This window comes from Lagopus leucura, unplaced genomic scaffold (assembly GCF_019238085.1).
Source record: "Lagopus leucura isolate 7727_CA_CO unplaced genomic scaffold, USGS_WTPT01 Super-Scaffold_100002, whole genome shotgun sequence".
NCBI classification, from domain to species: Eukaryota; Metazoa; Chordata; class Aves; order Galliformes; family Phasianidae; genus Lagopus; species Lagopus leucura.
Window position 1 is genome coordinate 72,563,823 of NW_024962263.1, and position 18,669 is coordinate 72,582,491.

The 18,669-nt window shown below is 36.9% G+C and overlaps 1 long non-coding RNA gene across 5 annotated transcripts in view; it reads right to left on the minus strand.

Moving 5' to 3' along the window:
- Window positions 1-8,197: 8,197 nt before the first annotated feature.
- LOC122178500 overlaps window positions 8,198-18,669 on the minus strand; it is a 10,895-nt gene continuing 423 nt past the window's right edge. For 2 of the 5 annotated variants that reach the window (XR_006178353.1, XR_006178349.1), the window contains exons 2-4: window positions 11,328-11,463; window positions 10,300-10,387; window positions 8,198-8,588 (exon numbers count right to left, since the gene is read on the minus strand). This is a non-coding gene — a long non-coding RNA (uncharacterized LOC122178500). Of the gene's footprint in view, window positions 8,589-10,299; window positions 10,388-11,327; window positions 11,464-13,788; window positions 14,894-17,312; window positions 17,917-18,669 lie in introns of those variants that run through there. The other 3 variants (XR_006178352.1, XR_006178350.1, XR_006178351.1) reach the window with 3 other exon arrangements.

The following is an 18,669-nucleotide window of genomic DNA, read 5'->3' on the forward strand; positions in this document are numbered from 1 at the left end:
AATACAGAGTTAACTGAATAGTAATGCTTTTTTCTTTTCTTAAATACGCTCTTGTTAGTTTAAATAAGTAAAATTCTCCACAGTAATTTTCTCCAACATTTTATTTCTGCAATACTACGTCAAAGCTGACTGATGGGAAGTAATTTCTACACAAGCACTACTTATGGTCATTCAATATTTTATAATTATCGATACATACAGAGTAGTAAAATCAAACTATATGTTTTAAAGGGAGATGGTTTGAATTGGAAGGGAACTCAAGCATCATCAAGTTCCAAACCCCCCACCACAGGCAGGGTTGCCAGCTGCTAGATCAAGTACTAGATCAGACTGCCTAGGGCCCCATCCAACCTGCCCTTAAACACCTTCCAGGAATGGGGCATCCACAACCTCTTTGGTCAGCCTTTGCCAGCACTTCACTACTCTCTCAATGAAAAATTTTTCCCTGATATCTGACCTAAATTTCCCCTCCTTTACTTTAAAACCATTTCCCTTTGTTCTATCGCTGTCTATCCTTCTAAAAAGTTGATTTCCCTACTGTTTATAAACTTCCTTTAAATATTAGAAAGCTGCAATATGATATCCCAGCGGCTTCTCTTTTCCAGGCTGAACAAGCCCAGTTCCTTCAGCCTGTCTACTGGAGAGGTACTCCAGTCCTTAGATCATCTCCTCATTCAGACTCTATCCAAAAGTTCCACATCTTTTTGGCACTGTGGACCCCCGACTTGAACACAGCACTCCAGCTGAGGCCACACAAGAGCAGAGTAGAGGGGGACAGTCACCACTCCTCTTCTGATGGAACCCAGGATATCATTGGTATTCCAGGCTGCAAGTGCACGCTGCGGGCTCATGTTAAGGTTTTCATCAACTAGCACCTTTAAGTCCTTCTCAGCAGGGCTACTCTCAGGGAGTTCTTTGTATACGTATCTGGGATTACCTTGACCTTGTATATACAAGATAGAAAAAAAATACATACTCTAATCTGTAAATTGAAAAACAAATATTCCATAAATGTAAAACACAACTAAAAATAATGATTGTATTAGATGTTTTCAAAGGCTTTCTATCAAGTCAAGTCAAAGGCTACCTTGAAAGACATGCACATCTGTAGTGCTTACACATCTGGACAGCTCGTAGATGATGAAAACCACCAGATTTAATATATGGATTTTGTAGAAGAAAGGCATTACAGCTTTGATTTGCACATTATATAGCTTTCATATGCACACAGTTTTTGGTGCACACAATTATGCTTTTCTATACTTCTGACAGTCTCTTCGAAACCAGCTAACTGGAAGACCAGCTGGAGATCTTTACAAAATATACTCCATAATCTTGAAGAGAGGATGTTTTTATTTTTCTGTCCAGCAGTAAATTTTCTACCTCGGTAGCATGGCTTATGGTACAGTATTAAAGATCCAAGCTTTCACAGCAGGTTTTATTGGCTATGTAGGCTTACATTGATTAAACTTCTTTTCTAGGAAGAAAAGATCAAAAACAAATACACAAAGCAACAACATGAATTCTCAATTCAATTTAACTAAATGAAATGTGAATTGTGAATTTAACTCACTTTAATATACATTATTTATGCAACTAAAGCCAATTTAATAAATGCTCAAATCCATTGCCCATAGATTAATCCACACTGACATTTCCTTTTTAGTATTATTTCACTTTCCATTACAGGACATCCAGTATCAATATTGTGTCAGTTGACAGTCACATTTTATTCTTTTAATAAAATCCTGTATTGCATTACTGCTAGGCTGAACAAGAAGTAAATTTCCACATGAGATATTTTGGAAGAAAATTTTAGAAGAAAAGAAGCACTTTTTATTATTATTATAACAAGAAACAATAATATATACTTTATTTTGACATACTGAGTCTATTGCTGCATACTATTAAAAAAAAAAAAAAAAGGCAAAAATTTCCTCTAATTACTAAAGAATTTCTCTTGGAAAATAAAGCCAAACCAGGCTGTAACCTGGATGCTACCTCACCTGTGCAACTGTAAGTTCCCCTCTAGTGGTTGCTTTGAGCATACAGATTTTTCTGGTATCAGTTCCTTCCTAGTTGAGGTGAATTGACAGAATTTTACTGATTTAAAAATACCTATAAATAATAATTACCTGAACAATATGAGAACTCTCCAGCACTTTTGAGCTCCTCCTGCTCCCTAGCTAGGCATTGAAACACTGCACATGCATACACAAAGTGAAGTTGAAGATATATTTCAAAATCTATCCTTTTCACTTCTTTTCTCTTACGCCTTTTGGAGATGCTTAAGATTCTTTCAAAGTGGTAGGTTTTATTTGCAAATAAGAGTAACTTCAGAAAACTGAAATATTTCTGATGACCTCTCAATTTTGCCAAATTTCCAATGAAAGCTGGGAAGAGATTTGTGGCAGCACATGGGGCATCTTATTTGCCTGTCTGCTGCTGGGCCCCAGCTCCTCATTCCTTGTTTACCCTTTCTGTGAAAATTTTCCTAAACTAGGAACAGCTGGACTTTTCTTAGTGTCCTTAACCTTGAGATCTAGAAAGACCCCACCATGTACGATCATGAGGCCCTGAGATTATTTCAGTATAGCCTGAATCAGAGTTAGACTCTGGTCTCTGCTACGTTGCTAACTGGAAAGTCTAGCACAGGCTGTGACACCAGGAAATTCAGCCTCTCTGCTGTAGAGCACAGAGGGCATAGTGGCTGGTGATTCACTTTCCATTTCAGCTTTGGAGCGCTTAGAAGAAAAAGAAGGCATAAAAAGCTGAAAGCCTTAGAACTTAGTTTGTCATTCAGTTTCATACAGCATTTTCCATATTCTTTTGAAAAAATTAAAAATAAAAATCTTCTACTTTGATTTTGAATTTCTGAAATTTCAGAATTCAGCTGAAACTGAGAGGAAATGGAAAAAAAAAATGCAGAGAAAATCAGACTTTAAATCAGCTATTGGGGATCGAATGACCTAAGAGAAGTATTATTTTTAATTTTCCTTCCACACTCAGCTGTGGTATCCTCAGTGTCGAGGATGTGATGAAATATGTCATAATCACAGCTTTTTGCTTTCTAATTGTAAACACACACATGAACATATCAATCTCTGAGAATGACACTATCACTCTATATTTTCTTGAAGAAAATAAAGCTCATTTTCTCCGAAAAATTAAAAAACGACTACAGACCTTGTTTATTATAGGCACAGAATAAATTACCAAAGAGAAACAAGCATTTTTATTTGTTTTCTAATCTCATTCAGTTATAGTTATTTTAAAGGTTAGTTGCAATTTCAGGGTGGAGATGTGTTTTTGAAATTGTTTTAGTTTTTCAACACTGTATACCAGTGCCTGCCTTTTCACCTTTTCCTTTGTGGAGGATATGAAAAAGAAAGATACAGAGGAGTAAATAATCTGACTAAAACTCAATCTCCAAAAGAGATTATATATTTTTTAATTTGATATAAATATTTGGTTAGAAGACAACACATTCACTTTAAAAGTGAGATTTATCTTTCCTTCTTCACACTGAAATAGAACTTTAACTCTTGAGAAATTCCACTGAAATAATTTTACATTGTTAATGTTTAAGACGAGTCCCTGATCCCACTGAATTATATTGCAGCGATGCCTGTAACTTCAGAAAAAGCAGATTTAATTTCTGGTTTTCTTTTCTGTCTGTCTTGACATCTAACTAACAGCATAAAAAAAGGGAAGTACCAACAAGGAAAGGGATAGTAGATTCTTCATCATTATCGTGTATTAGATTCATGTTTTTGTACTCACATTATAGTCCTTGTGATGTGTGATTTCTCTTTATAATTTCCATGCAGTTCACCCCTGCAGCCATTTATCTTGTTTGCGGCTGAGGTGTTGTATAATGCTGGGGTCGGCATTGCAGGAGAGGATTTGATTAGGGATATATGTGTTTTTGAAAGGAACTGATGAACTAATTATTTGGAAGGGAATGCTCCTCTTCAGGAATTGTTTACCAGTCTCTTTTATGAAGGGTACTTTCTATTGGAGTGGAAACGATGGATTAGTTTTGTTTGCGGAAACTTCTGAACTTCCATTGTTTGAGGGCCTGGAGTGCAGGACGCACTTGTAGGCATTGCTGACAATTGGCTGGAGGCCAAATGAAAGTTTTGTGTGAAGCCTTGCTTGGAAACGATGACTCCAGGAAGTGAAAGCTTGATTCGGTTCAAGTTGTGATGAACATGCAAAATAAATTCATGCATCATTTGCAAGTTATGTCTACACAAGAGAAATTTAATTGCTGGCATATTCCACGCTGATTTTCAGCAAATCCCAAACAGTCAATATGGCTTCTTCCTTGGTGGCAAAAATACAGCATACAGGAAGTAATTAAATAAACTTTGTTTATGGTTGATGCAGTATAGACTTAAGCATGATCCAATATAATGTGCTTACCTCATCGTTCTCCATTTTATTTTACTCTTATGAGAGAAGATGAAACAGTATCTGGATTACAACCTTTTTAGGGGAGGGGATATGTCTCTTTGTGATTAGTCTGAAGTGCTTCCATTACCCTGGGGTTCTTTATAAGCAGTAATAACAATAATAATTTATTGCTGCGCAGTGTGGTCTCATCTCCCATTTACACTCAGAAAGATTGGCTGTGCTGTGTCGCTGTCCTGTTCATCACTTCTCACCTTGCACTTACATGCAACTTCTATTATGGTTATTTTTAGAACATATAAGACACTCAAATAACATGATTACAAGTGTGGAATAACAGCTTAGGAAACAGATAGGAAGACAGTTCACAGAAAGAAACAGCATACTGCACCTAAACTTTCCAACATCAAATCTGACATTGTAAAATCAAAAAGAGAGATTCAATATGAAAATAATACAATAATATTTTAATGAGTACTTCTTTTTCTTTATGGTTTAATCAACAACATTAAATATTCTCTGGACTTCTTTTTAAAATTATATATTTGCATATGCGTATCTGTGGGCATATGTGTGTGCAAATATATAAATGTACACATAGTCACACTTGGTTTGTTTTTGTGCATATGTGTGCGTTTACTAAAACAGAAAATTCTGCACAGTAGGAAACAAAATGGGCAACTTTTAAGGTCCTGTAATGTCATTTTCCTTTACTAGAGGGAAGTAAAATGGCCATAAGGTTCCTTTTCACAGATCTGAGCAATCTTTATAGAAAGCTTCATTTTGTGTTAACTTCTGGGATAGGATACATTTACATACATGCAGACAGTCTGTGATGCCCAGAGGCAATGAGTAGCAGGGAAGGGTGAAGCAAGGAATGCTCTTTCAGTGCTGTCTGACAGAGGGTACTGAGTGTTTTGTTCTGCTTGTCAGGAGCTGGAGCACCCCTGTGATTTCTCCAGCTTTGTGTTGAAGGCTGGCTTGGGTTCTTATCTCCAGGATGGTGCTGAACTGGTGGAGGCATAAAAGACTCTTTATCTCCCCTCTTTACTTCAGTGCAGCAGGGGAACAAACCCAATATAATATAATCATTTCAGGTAAAGTTTATAAGTTTGTATCCTTCAGGATATTGGCATTTTATGACATCTAATATACCAAATAATGGAGACGTTTTGCATCAGATGAAACTTGTTTCATTTGGTTTTGATGTTGAATTAAATATTACAAATTAGTCTGCCACAAATGCTACAGTAATCTTTTGAAACATGCAAGAACATACATTTCGCATATAACCAAAGCAAATACAAGTTATCATGCCCTATCCCCTGCAGGGTCTATCCAATGTGATCCTGTTCTGAAACCATTTGTTTCATCTGAACTTCACTTAGTTTACCTGTAGACACTTCCCTTGCTGGAAGTCCTTCCAAAACCTTATGGTCTTATGGCTGTTATGACTAGTAAGTTCATTTTAGTATTTCCAGTCAGTTTTACTCCTTTTTTTTCTTTTTTTCTTTTTTTTTTTTTTCTTTTTTTCTTTTTTTTTTTTTTTTTAATTGTTTAAACATGACAACTGTTTTGGACTTCCTTCACTTGTCTTGCCCTTCTCAGACCATATGAACTGGCACATATACGCCTCAATAATGTATAAAAGAACCCTTGAATGAAACAATAATTTATGGAACATAAATGCACTGAGGTTATTAAATTTTTAACAGTTTTCACTTATTTGCATGATACAATTCCTTGTTGAAGTTGCAATTCTTTACCTCTCTGAGATGTCTGAAAATGCAGTTAAACTATGGTCTAAATGAAGAAACAGTATTCCTGTAGATTCCCAATTGTTATTGAAGCTCACAGTTGGAGATGACCTACTGTAAAGGAGTGGGATTATGGATTGTCTTGGATGAAATTAAAGAACATTAAGTTTCTAAAGGCAGGGAAGTTTCTAAATTACCTTGAAAAGTGACACTATATGAAAAAGGCACTTTTAAAAAAACATTTGCTTAGTTACTGATAAATTGTATCTAAAATAAGAATGTTAACATTTTGAGGCAATGTAATTTTTCCCTGGAACTATTTTTAATTTGTTTTATTTGTAGAAAGGCTAGTATAGATTCTGAATAGTAGTCTTAGAGATACGCATGGCAAGGTAACGTCTGGATGAGATATAATGAAAACGGGAATTCATTGTAAGTAATACAACTTAGACTGAAAGGAATGAAGTTCCATCCTTCTAAATCATTTTTAATTTTAATAATAATTTGGGAAAAGATGTAGTTATTGAGGGCAGAGAACATAGGATAGGATATAAATATTACTGTTCCACTGCTTAGAAACCCATGGAAACTGGTAGTCAGTAAAGAGGTGTCTGGGGACTTCAGCTGACAAGGTCAAGTGGTTGGATTTAATCAAATTCATTTTGTAGCTGGAAATTTAGTCATGGTTATAAGATAGAGAAGTCATCTTAAGTAAGGAAAGTTAGCAAGAAAGCAATACATCATATGCATAAAGTGAAATATATTGCTTACAGTCATTTAGCTTTATGTCAGAATTAAAGGAGATTTTGGAAATAATGTTAAAGCATGAGCCATTTAAACATCAGTAAGTGATAACGTAAAGCAGTTGTGCTTTGCTTCAGTGATATTGTGAATCTCTGGTAACAGTTTACCATTATTGCTACGGGGATATGCTGATGTCATGACCTGATTTGAGATGAAGATCTGTATTTGATTACCACTTTGAAAGTTTGCATAGTTTTAACATAAGGGACTGATTTTCAACACTTTCTAATGCTGCCACTGAAGTTAAAGGGAGATACATCATTAGTTTCAAGGAGGAGAACTAAATTCTTTGATTTTCTTAAGCAGTTTGAAAATGGAAGACCCTGCAGGAGGTCAGCTGGTGAAACAGAAACAGAATCATACTGTTGGAGGCCATTGCTTATAACCTCAGTCTAAGATTCAGATAATATAAAATAGAGTTGAAAATGAGATGTATTTTAGAACAGATGGTATGTGGTTGTGATGATTTCAGGAACTACAATACTCTTAGAAAACAAGGAGATTCATTCTGAACAGATAGTCAATATATAAATATATATATTCAATTAGTGCATTGATCGTGTGAATGCTTGCTTATTCTAAGATAAAGTCACTATAAATACACTGTTCTGAAATTTAAAAAACAGAAACTGGGTGAAATTAAGTCTTTGGTCAAAATGTTTTCTTTTGTACAGTTCAATATATTATTTTCAATACAAAGTTATATTTAATAAAATGTATACACTTGTATACACTTCAAAATGAAAAAAACTAAAAGTAAAAAACGAAACAGATTATAGCTGTTTACATTTATATAAATGAAATCTCTTGAATTCAAAGATTCTTACTTTTATATAAATGAAATCTCTTGAATTCAAGTACTTCAGAAGTAGGATTTTCCAACAATACCGTGTAGGTCAAATACAGAAAATCTAAAATAAACTTTCATTTCTTTTCCTATTAAGAGTTTGATTATATTAATTAATATGTTTCACCATTTTTTTAAGCTTCCATCACAAAAAAACCTCATCATGGCAAGTATTTTTTGCATTAGAAACTTAAACTTTCCTTTCTATGAGGCTATGCCATTAATTCTTATATATTATCTTTTACTGAATAATTGTGTTCTTTCTTATGTATATCTTTATACTACAACATGCTTGGTTCTCACCAGTCTTATCCACAAATCATTACTCAGATTACCTTTTATTTACAGAAATTTCTTTATTTTCATACTGCTGTGCACAAGACCAAGGTCAACACTTTAGAACAAGAAATTCAGAAGAGTTTAACAGAGAGATCAAGTGTGATACATTAACAAATGCTGACGAGAATATGAAAGGTAGGTGAGAGAACCATAGAAGTAAGAGAATTGAAACTAATACATGAAGTGATGACTAATAAATAAAATAAAGCATAGCCATCCACGTACATATTTTTCTACCCCCTAAATCAAAAGCTTTGTTCACTTTGTTCTAGATGAGGTAGAAACCGACCAATCTTCATATAAATCTTGTATCTTGTATCCAGAGGACTTTATTCCAAACCCTAGAAAAAATGATGGGGAAGGAAGCCAAACTTCTACACTGCTATACGGGCTGTTGAATTGGATGCTGCAGGCCCAGATTTTTTCTGAAAGAATGCATTGAAGTTAAAAAATGTTGAAAGTCATACAATTTTATGTCATGTGAGAATACAAGAAATGATAGTTTCATATAAACATTGGCTGTCAATCTTTGATAGAGTAAATGTACACAGAAAAATGTTCACAATACAGATTTTGGGTAAGATAATCAGAAGTTGTTTTCTGATCTCAGCTGTATCTGATTTAAACTAAGGAGTTATCTGGTAGCACTTCCATTTTTAAACCAGTTCATAGTTACTCCAGTTTTTCAACCATATGCTACTAAGTATTTTCTACTTTTAGAGACATGTCAGCAGTAAAAAATCTGAGCTGTATCCTCCAAATACCTAACAGCAAATATCTAGTTTTAATTTCACTTTTACAATTATGGAGACACTCACTAGTGAAAATGCAGTCCCCAGGAGTACAGAATACATCACGGAAGTATAATAACAAAGAAGAAAAAGTAGAAACATGAATTGATTAATTCATTAACTTCAGAGAAATAAAATTTCCATTCTGATATCCTAAAATTCATAGAATCATAGAACGGTTTGGGTTGGAAGGGACATTTAAGATTATCTAGTGCCAATCCCTCTGCTATAGACAGCGACACCTCCCTGTTGATCAGGTTGCTCAAAGCCCCATCTGGCCTGTCCTTGAGTGCTTCCAGGGAGGAGGCATCCATAGCCTCTCTGGATAACCTGTTCCAATGTCTTACCACCCACACAGTAAAGAATTTCTTCCTAATACCTAGTCTGAATCTACCCTCTTCCAGTTTAAAGCCATTTCCCCTCACCCTGTCACTATACTCCCTTATAAAATGTCTCTCCCCAGCTTTCCTGTAGGCCCTCTTCAGGTACTGGAAAGCCGCTATAAGATCGTTCCCAGAGCCTTCTCTTCTTCAGGCTGAAGAGACATAAACCTCTCAGCCTGTTCCCATAGCAGAGGTGCTCCAGCCCTCTGATCATCAATTCTCAGTCCAGAAACAACATGGAATCTTATACAGTTGACATACAGGCTAAAATGATGGATTAAGGATTGGTGCAAAGTGGTGGCAAAGCAAAGGAAACAGCACTGATTTAACAAATATAAATGATTTAACAAAAACAATAATGCGACATATAACATTAAAATAAGATAATAACTCTTCATTAATATTTCCAGTGAGTAACTCAGGGAATCAAGTACCAGGAAGCAACAATTTCACTTACACAATTTTTACTTTTTTATTTGAACCAGTCGTACAGGGTAAGTGAAAGCAAATTAAAAACAAGTGCAAAAGCTCATTGAACAAATATACTAGTCTGTGACTGCTTGAGTCATGAGATCTACCATTTCATGACCAGAGAGCGACCATGGCAACAACCTCTAGGGAACAGATCACATTTCAGAAGTCTCTAGGATTTTGTTGGTTGGGGGCCAAAAAGTGGGAAAATAGGAATAGGGATATGGGTTCCATAAATTTGACTGCTTGGTGTTTATTATTCATATATTTATATATCACCACATAAAGAGTGAAAATTTGTCTGAAAGAAGCTAATTTATTGACTATGTACACAAATAAACTCAGCATTATCAAGTGGAAAATAAAGTCTATGGAGTCACCATTGGAGCTCTCGCTGTTGTAGGTTTACCCCAGTTAATTATTGAAATAATTTGCAATATATGAAAGCAAAATAGCTATCCACATTTTTTAATCACTGAAAATGAATTTACCTTTCAGAAGACCACCTCCCAGAAAGATATCTTCTGTTTACCAGTGGCAGTACTGAAATCAGTGATCTGGATTTGGAAGTGGATAAATCTAATGCAAGAGAAATTTAAAAGAACAAATACAGTAAACTCCATGTTTTTGTTACACTCAGCAAGTAACTGAGGTCTGCAAAGTTTAAAGAGAACAAATTTGGTCTGATATTTTTGATCGACAGTACTAGAAATACGGCTAACGGATTAGATTACATTTGTCACAGAAAAACTGAAGGTAAATTAATTAGAGCAAGAGACGAGTACTGTGATCCAGGACTTAAAGAGTCTCTAACATTTACTGAATATATAGACCAGAGCAAACATATTGCAGTGGCCCATTTGCTGGTTTGTCAGAGCTCCCTGAAGTAAGCAACAGTGGGATGAGACCGATGTGTGCATTGTTCTGAGTACTGTCCTAGCAGCATGTTGTGTGGCCAGTAAAACTGCCTTACAGCAGTGATTTCTCCTTGTTGTGTCATGAGACTGCATCTTATCACTCTGATTGCTCTCTCATAAATGCAGCTCTGCTCATTTTTTACTGCTCATTGTCACAGGTTTTTGAATTGCATACACTTCTGGTCTGATTCCGAAAAAATTTCAGTTTCTTACACTGAAGTGTAAAACAGTGAACCTATATAGTCTTCAAAACTATAGTGGGATCAATACAAGTTAACCTTAGTTATCTGATACTTGGGTAACTTTAATTTACATAAGTATGAATGACTGTTTGTTATGTAATAGAGAGAACCTAGAACACAGGATAGATCATTTTAGATTCTGTTCCTAATAAGATACTTTATTACTTAAAGACATTTCATTAATTACTATTAATTAATCAGTATTTTATATGAATGAGGCTAGCCAACATTTTTTCTTTAAGAATAACAGACAGAAAATAAAGGTTAGATTATTTACGTTATTCAGTTGCTTACACCATAGTGAAACAAATGCTAAGTAATTTATGACTGGAGAACACTACAAAATTGCTCTAAACTCACTTGTACTGATGAAAATGATCTTCTGAAATTTAGGGCAACTCAGTCCCTTGGGTGCCTGATGGGAAATGGTGAGGGAGTGGTTCTTCAGATTTTTATTTGGAGAGCTTCCATCTAAGTTCTTTCAAAATCAGTGAGACTGCAAAACAATCATGAAATTAATTCCTTGTTCCTTATACGCTATTTTATTTCTCAACTGTCAGTGTTATTCAAAAGTTTGTCTCTAGTTTAACACTGTTGAAATCAGATTGTTTGCATAAGTTGAAATTTCATTTTCAAGAGGGATTGAAAAGGAAAATAAGAAAGGACTCTATGTAATTGAGACAATAAAATTGTAAACAATAGGAAAAAAGATAAAAATCAAAGTTTTCCTTTGAAAGTGTACAAATGTTTGGATGTCACTAGTGGACTGAAGGAGAGGACAATTTAAGTTAAATTTTGTTCTGAGCAGATGCAGTATGAAAGAGATTAAGTTGTTAATAGCAGCAAAGTCAGTGATGTATTTAAGTCAACCAACTTTCAGTATCATTTACATTTTGTCTTTGTTCTTTGATCACTGTACTGTTGTGCAAAGCATCTGATTCTGAGGGTAGAAAACCTCTGCAAGTCCAAGTCTTGAAAGACTACTTCAGTAGCAAGATTTCCTTTCTAATGTGGTTCATTTTAATTATAAAAACATAAATTGAAGAGTTGCATAGTTTTTGAGCACCGTCTTAATAAACAAATTATATCCATGTTAAGACTATATCTGAAAAGAAGATGCTATGATGGCACAGACTGTGGGAATTTTATAATAATAGATTCTATTATTTATTGCTATTAATGATGCTGATGATGCAGTCATATGTTTCTTCAGCTGGTAAACAGTAACAATTCTGATAAACAGAAAGAGAATATTGTTACTGCTCTGAGCTAAGGGATAATCATTTGCACGATGTGATGGAGAAGATAAGTCATAAGTACAGATTATGCCATAGAAGCTACCAGCAACTGTTGCACATTTGTGCAAGACCATCCATTAGACAGAAAATGGCAGAACAAAAATTGAGCTTAAAAAGCTAAAGAATGTGATTAAAAAGTCGTAATGGTAAACCAGTAAACCACTGTAAGTACTGTTGTACATATAGGGAGGATCTTCATTTTGGTTTCCAGGCTTCTAATATTTTTAAATTCTTGAGAATTTTACAGTGTATGTTACAGAGATGCTACCGTGCATGTATAATATTCCTTACCAAAACTAGGCAGAGATGCCCATTATATCTAATTTGTTTATTTGCAGTGATGCAGACACTGATTATTGCTCCCCAAAGGAATGAAATACAACAGTTACAGTGGACTGGAAGGCCAAGGAAAAGAGAAAATGTTATTCTAGTTCAAGCTCTGATTATAGTTGTACTTTATACTCATGTCACTTCTTGCACTCAAAAGCCACAAACAGTAATTTGACAATGTTTATGTTATCTTTTCTATGTTATCCTATGTCTACATGAAATACTGCTATTGGCTTATTTAAAATCTAAGAAAGATAGAAATAAAGATTTTACGACACTGCAACCATCTGTTCATCTTTTTTTTCCCCATCTGTTTCTCCTGTTCAGCTATTCTTTGTCTTTTTCTTCCTTTTTATTTTATTTTCTTCTGAACTCCTCCCTTTCTGTGCTTAGAAGCAGAAAGAAAACCCATGCTACATTATTGTTTGCATCTCTGAGAAAGGTGCCTCTCAGAGGCCCAGACTGTACAGCGTTAAGCCTGTGTGAAGGGCAGCATGCTCCTGGGGAGAATAGGGTCACAGAATGCAGAGTCCTGTGACTTGTAACAAAACTGGCCTCTGAAGCCCATGCACGTGCCAAAACAGTAAGTTACTGCTGCTCTGGGCTGTGCAGTCTTGCTACTGGCAGAAGTTCACAATGCAGTGTGGGATTATAGATATTTCAGTAGATTTTTAAGTTTTCAGTGGCCATCTGTAAGCAGTGGGGGTGAATGGGCTGCATTTCATTAAACTGGGGAATCCAGAACTGTTTCTTCATAGGACAACGTTCTCTCCACTCCCCACTGCAGATGCTGCCATACAAGTTGATACAGTATCTCGTTCTGAACATGCACTGGTGCGTTTTAGCTTTCTTCAACTGCAAAGCTTTCTCTAGCTATGCCACAGCCAGTGAATTTTCATTTGCAAATGAAGGCATGTTATCTTGTGCAAATCATCTTTGCAGTGGAATTTTGTAGATCTTAAGATATATTTTTTTCTGTAAAGGAGAATAGAGAAGTCAAAATCAGGAACTGTTGTATAATTTTTCAGAAGTAAATGCGATTTTTTTTTCAAGGTATTAATGCAATCCTGTGCAGCAAAAAAGGACATTTGATATTATATGATGAAAATTACAGCAGCTTTTCTATGATTCTAAGTTGCCCCAAAAGTCTAAGTAGTTTGGTAGGCTAACAGTTTGTTCACCCATGAGATTACCTGAGCAATATCAAAGAGCACCCAGTCAGGAAATGAAGAATAATCTTTGCCACTATTTCTGGATAATAAATAAGATATAAATTTTAATGTGAGATGAGAAGTATCTTGCATAACCGAACTATTGAAAGAGTGAAACAATTGCTGCTCTAAACAAATACGTAAGAAGATACAGAAAACTGACACCAAGAAAACAGTAAGCCGTGCACCAACCAAAAAATGAACTCAAATCCACAAGGTACCCTCTTTAGGAAAAGTCTGCTTATGAATCCAGAATCCAGGTCTCCATTTATTTCTACAGTACTCTTCCTTCTCCAGATGGAATGGTCATGGGATTTGGCCTCTAACCACTGGCAGACCTCCCAGAATGGATGCAAAGGTCTGGACTATCAACATGAAGTCTGACTCAGCACTGATTCCAGCACTCTATGTGTCTGGCTTCCCACACTGCTGTATCCATTGAAATCTTGTGGCCAGGAATTTCACTGTAAGGTTGTGATCAGTACAGGGGAGTAAAACATTCACAAAAAAATGTAATATTCTAACTTGTTTACAGGACTAGTTGAGAGGACAATATAAACCCACCAGTCTCACCCATTCTCTTTGGATATCCTCAGATCTTCTGTAGGTTCCTGCACATAGTAGGGAATCTGCCTTGAAGCATTTTCTTTGTGCTTCTAGATTCGAACTGGCAGATGTTTTTCTTCTTCATTTCAAAAAACCAGAGGAAACTTGACTTCTGAATTCAAGGCTCAATATGATCAGTCAGCTGCTTGGTGATGTTTTTAAGCCTATTTTCTTGTTGCCATCTAAGTTTCTTTACTTTTTCTTTTCAGCATGTGTCATGACAGCATAGAAAATTTCCAAATTATGAAATAAGAGTTAAATTGTTTGTAGATTTTTTTTTAAGAACAGCTGGAAAAAGGTGTGAGCTGTTTCCATATTTATGCTGCAAGGATGTTTATTCTAAGCTTTAATGATCATCATTTCATTGTCAGCCTAGACAACTGCTTTCCTATTGAAGGGAAAAGAGTTTAAAATACTACGCTACATACAGCTTCTAACACTGTAAGCACATAATATGTGGGAAAGTACTATCATTTATTCTTTTTCAGCTAGAGAAAATCAAACGCAATGATTGAAGTCATCAAAGAATCCAAGTCCTTAAAAGAAAATAAAAATCTAAGAACCCAACAGAGCATACACTTTTAATATCACATAATCTTCCCAGTTTCATTACTGTTTAGTCCTTGGGAAATCTTCATTATAAATCAGTGCTTTTCTATAAAATAGCTTGTATCCAGATTTATTTGAGAAGTCTGGAATAATTTTGCTAGCTGTACACTCCTTTTTTTTTTTTTAAAAAAAAAAAAAAAAAAAAAGGAAATCCATACTTTCTGGTCAGAAGGTTAAATCTGCTGCCAAGAGAAAATTTTAGTATTCCTGTATTTCCCTTTTTCAGTGATAGTGGGCATTGTTTTAAAAACCATACTTGTTATCTACGTGTAAGGTTAGTAACACTTGAAGATCATGGAAATTTAAGCTGCAGTTTTCCTAGTTTCTTTGTCAGAGAACTGGCCTTTCAGGAATTTAAATTTTAAATTGTGAAATCCATTAAGTTAAGAGGCTTTTTATAAATCTTAGCAGAATCTTCATAAGGTATTTTTAGACAATTGGAAGTAATGATGCTAGAGATGATTAAGAAGCAGGCTCTATGGAGGTTTTCTTCTTGAGTTATTGCAATTGGCATGTCTTCTGAAATGGGCAAATGCCACCAGTGCTCACACTAAATTATCATTTTGGATAAAACAGCACAACATTTTTAATCTGTTCTTACTCCACTCCTTCTAGTAATCAGTCTGTACTGTTGTTTATGGGCAGATGAGCACTAGAGATATTATGTCCCCAGTTTCCACACTGCATGCTGCACCTGGCCCTGCTGAGTAGGCAAACAACACTGTGAGCACTTTATAGCTGAAACAGGCAGCATCAAGCAGGTGAATTTCAAGAGCCACAAAAGCACAGGTACTGCAGCCCTGGTGTGGACTTCATCAAAGCTATAGCAGTACAGTGAAAATGACATTGTTCTTTTTGGAGGATGTGTGTGTGCAGAGGTTAACTCTTAAGATACAAATCTAGGTTGAATGACCGCTTCTAAGGGGCCTATTTCTCTGAGAGAAAGCTACACCACATGACGTGTCAGTATGATAGTATGTCAGTCTCATCTACTATACACATTAAAACTTTATTTTCATCTGGAGTACATTATTTGCTACTCATTCTACTAAAAAAAAAAAAAAAAGGTAATTTTCACACAGCACTTTAATGTACTTACTGCAAGTTTCTCTGTTAAATTTGGGAAAACTGTTCATTAATTTACACTCTTAATTACATTTTAAAACAGCAAGCATATGTACATTTCTTTCAAGAATTTTGTAAACAGCTTCTTAACCTTTAGCTAAACAAGTCCAAAACTCACTGAAATGACTAAGAATAATAATCCTTTAAGTGATCAAATACATCTCTCTGAATAGTCAAAGAAATAATACATCTTTATATGTCCTCTTTTGAGCTGACAAAGTAGAATATGGCTTTAATATCTCAGAACACACAAAGTGTATAACTTACATTGCTGTTTAAATATTTACGAAAGCAAGAGTCAGCACAATAATGATGCTCTTATGTAATTTACTCTAAACAGTATACAAGAATAAACAGTTATTTGTGATACAGACTCTAGCACTGCCCCATTTTGCATTGCATTTATCACTTATTTATAACTGTTCTATACCATGCAAAGTGTATTATTTTTTAAGCTACAGCAGCCAAATTGTTTTACAACTTGCAGATAGTCCAAATGTTGGAAACAGGTTACCCAACTCCATTCCTTTGCATTTAACTAGCAGTAGGCTCAAAGTTGATAGATGTCAAATTATCTGTTTGATCCGAAAACACTCTATGGAAGGCAGGCAAAAAACAGAAACAGAAGCAAGCAACCTACCTGAAGGAGAGGACAGCTAATTCTGATTAGGAAAATGAGCTGAGATTCAAGGAAATAATCAAAATGGATAAAGAATCTTTCACCTGTAAATAACGCTAACTCTAATTTGAAAGATAGGTATCCCAGGCTCCTGTTCTAGCCAAATTCTGCAGCAAAGCTGTATGAGAGTATTTCATTTGGTGGATTGGTATGTTTGTCTAATCGCCATAGAATACCTTCTTGAAAACACTACCACTGCTTCACTGGTGTCTGAATATGAGCTTACACCTCTGGAGAATAAATTGAAATACAAATGTAGCACACTGTATTCATTTCAGCTAATAAAAGGCCATGCATTATTCACTCAAGAGTCCTTAAAATACCTGAAAAACAAGTACCTACTACATTTTGCAGTTTCTATCATGTTTTCTTCTTTAATAAAAAAGTGCCTTGGCAGAATCCTTTGTGATTTACAAACATTATTTTCTAAAAAACGGTATACTAAAAATCCTTAGTATGTTGCTGTATTATAATTTCTATTGCTTACGTGAAGACTTTTGCAATATTGGTCATAAAGTCACTGAAAGTTCTGAAAGATCAAGCTGTTTCTGTTCAAGCATTCGGATCACAGATGCATGAGTTAAATAAATGTTTTAACAGTTTAGCTGCAGGGAAAGCGTTTCCAGCCAGTGAAGTTGTGAGGCACATAACACCACAGTACACCCAGGTGTCAGACCTGAAATTTGGGGAAACACGGTATTAAAGATGGTTCAATATCAAGCATCCTTTTCCCAGAAGTGAAATCAGGTTGATTTTTTCCCGAGATTTTTGCGAAGTTCATTTTTGACAACACCAAGAATCTGGTAATGTGTGCAGTGCTGAGCGGAACAGTGAGGTAAGGAAAGCATGGGCTGTTTGTACACATGTGTGTTGGAATTGGGTGAACTAGGTCACTAAAACAGCATGGTCAAGAGAAAGTTCGTCCTAAAAACACAGTCAGGACACCTAATAAGTGATAGAAGTGTCAGACGTTAGTTTTTACTACTTCTGTTCACAAGGGCAAAACAAATCGAAGACCAGGTCGACAGCTGTTTTATCTCCATTCTTCACCCGAAAGTCAAAAAGTGAACCACCATAGAGGAAACCCAACGCTCGGCGCCACGAGGCTCTACAGCAAGCACCCGCGGTGAGCGGGCAGGTCACGGAGCTGACCTCCCACCGGGGGACACCGCCGTAGGCGCCCCGCGCACTGCGCTGGCGGCGGCCCCGCACCCGGTGCTGAGGCGCAGCCCGCCCTGCCCACAGTAGCGCTCCCCTCAGCGCTGCCGACACCTGCGAGGCGGCGGCGGGACTCGCGCCCTGTGGTAGAGCCGCGGGATGGCGGAGAACTCAGCTCTCTCCGCCCTGCCTCGTACCCTGCGAGCCTCCGCAGCGCCGGCCCGGGGGATGGAGGAAGCATCTGCCCTTCCGACGGGCAGCGCTGCGGAGCGCGAAGCACCCGGCTCTGCGGACGCCCCGTGAAGGCTGCGCGGCTGTGACGGAGTTTCTTCCGTCGTTCCCTCTCCGGAAAGTTACAGCCCACAGTCTCGACAGCGCCGGGACATCCGAAGCCTCCCGCGCCCGGAGGCTTGAGACGAACCGCACGCGGACCAGTCTCCGGGAGCAGCCGCTGCCCGTCAGGGCTGACGGACAAACCCCCTCATTCCGCCCCCCCCCGTCCCGGAAAGCCCCTCCCTCGCCCCCTCCCTCGCCGCCACCTCCCGCCGCCCGTCAGTCGGAGCGGAGCGCGGCGTGGGGAGCGGAGGCGGCGCGGCAACGGCAGAGAGCGGGCGAGAGAGGGAGAGAGAGAGCGAGGAGCCGGCTCTCCCCTCCCTCCCTCTCTCCCTCCTTCCTTCCTTCCTCCT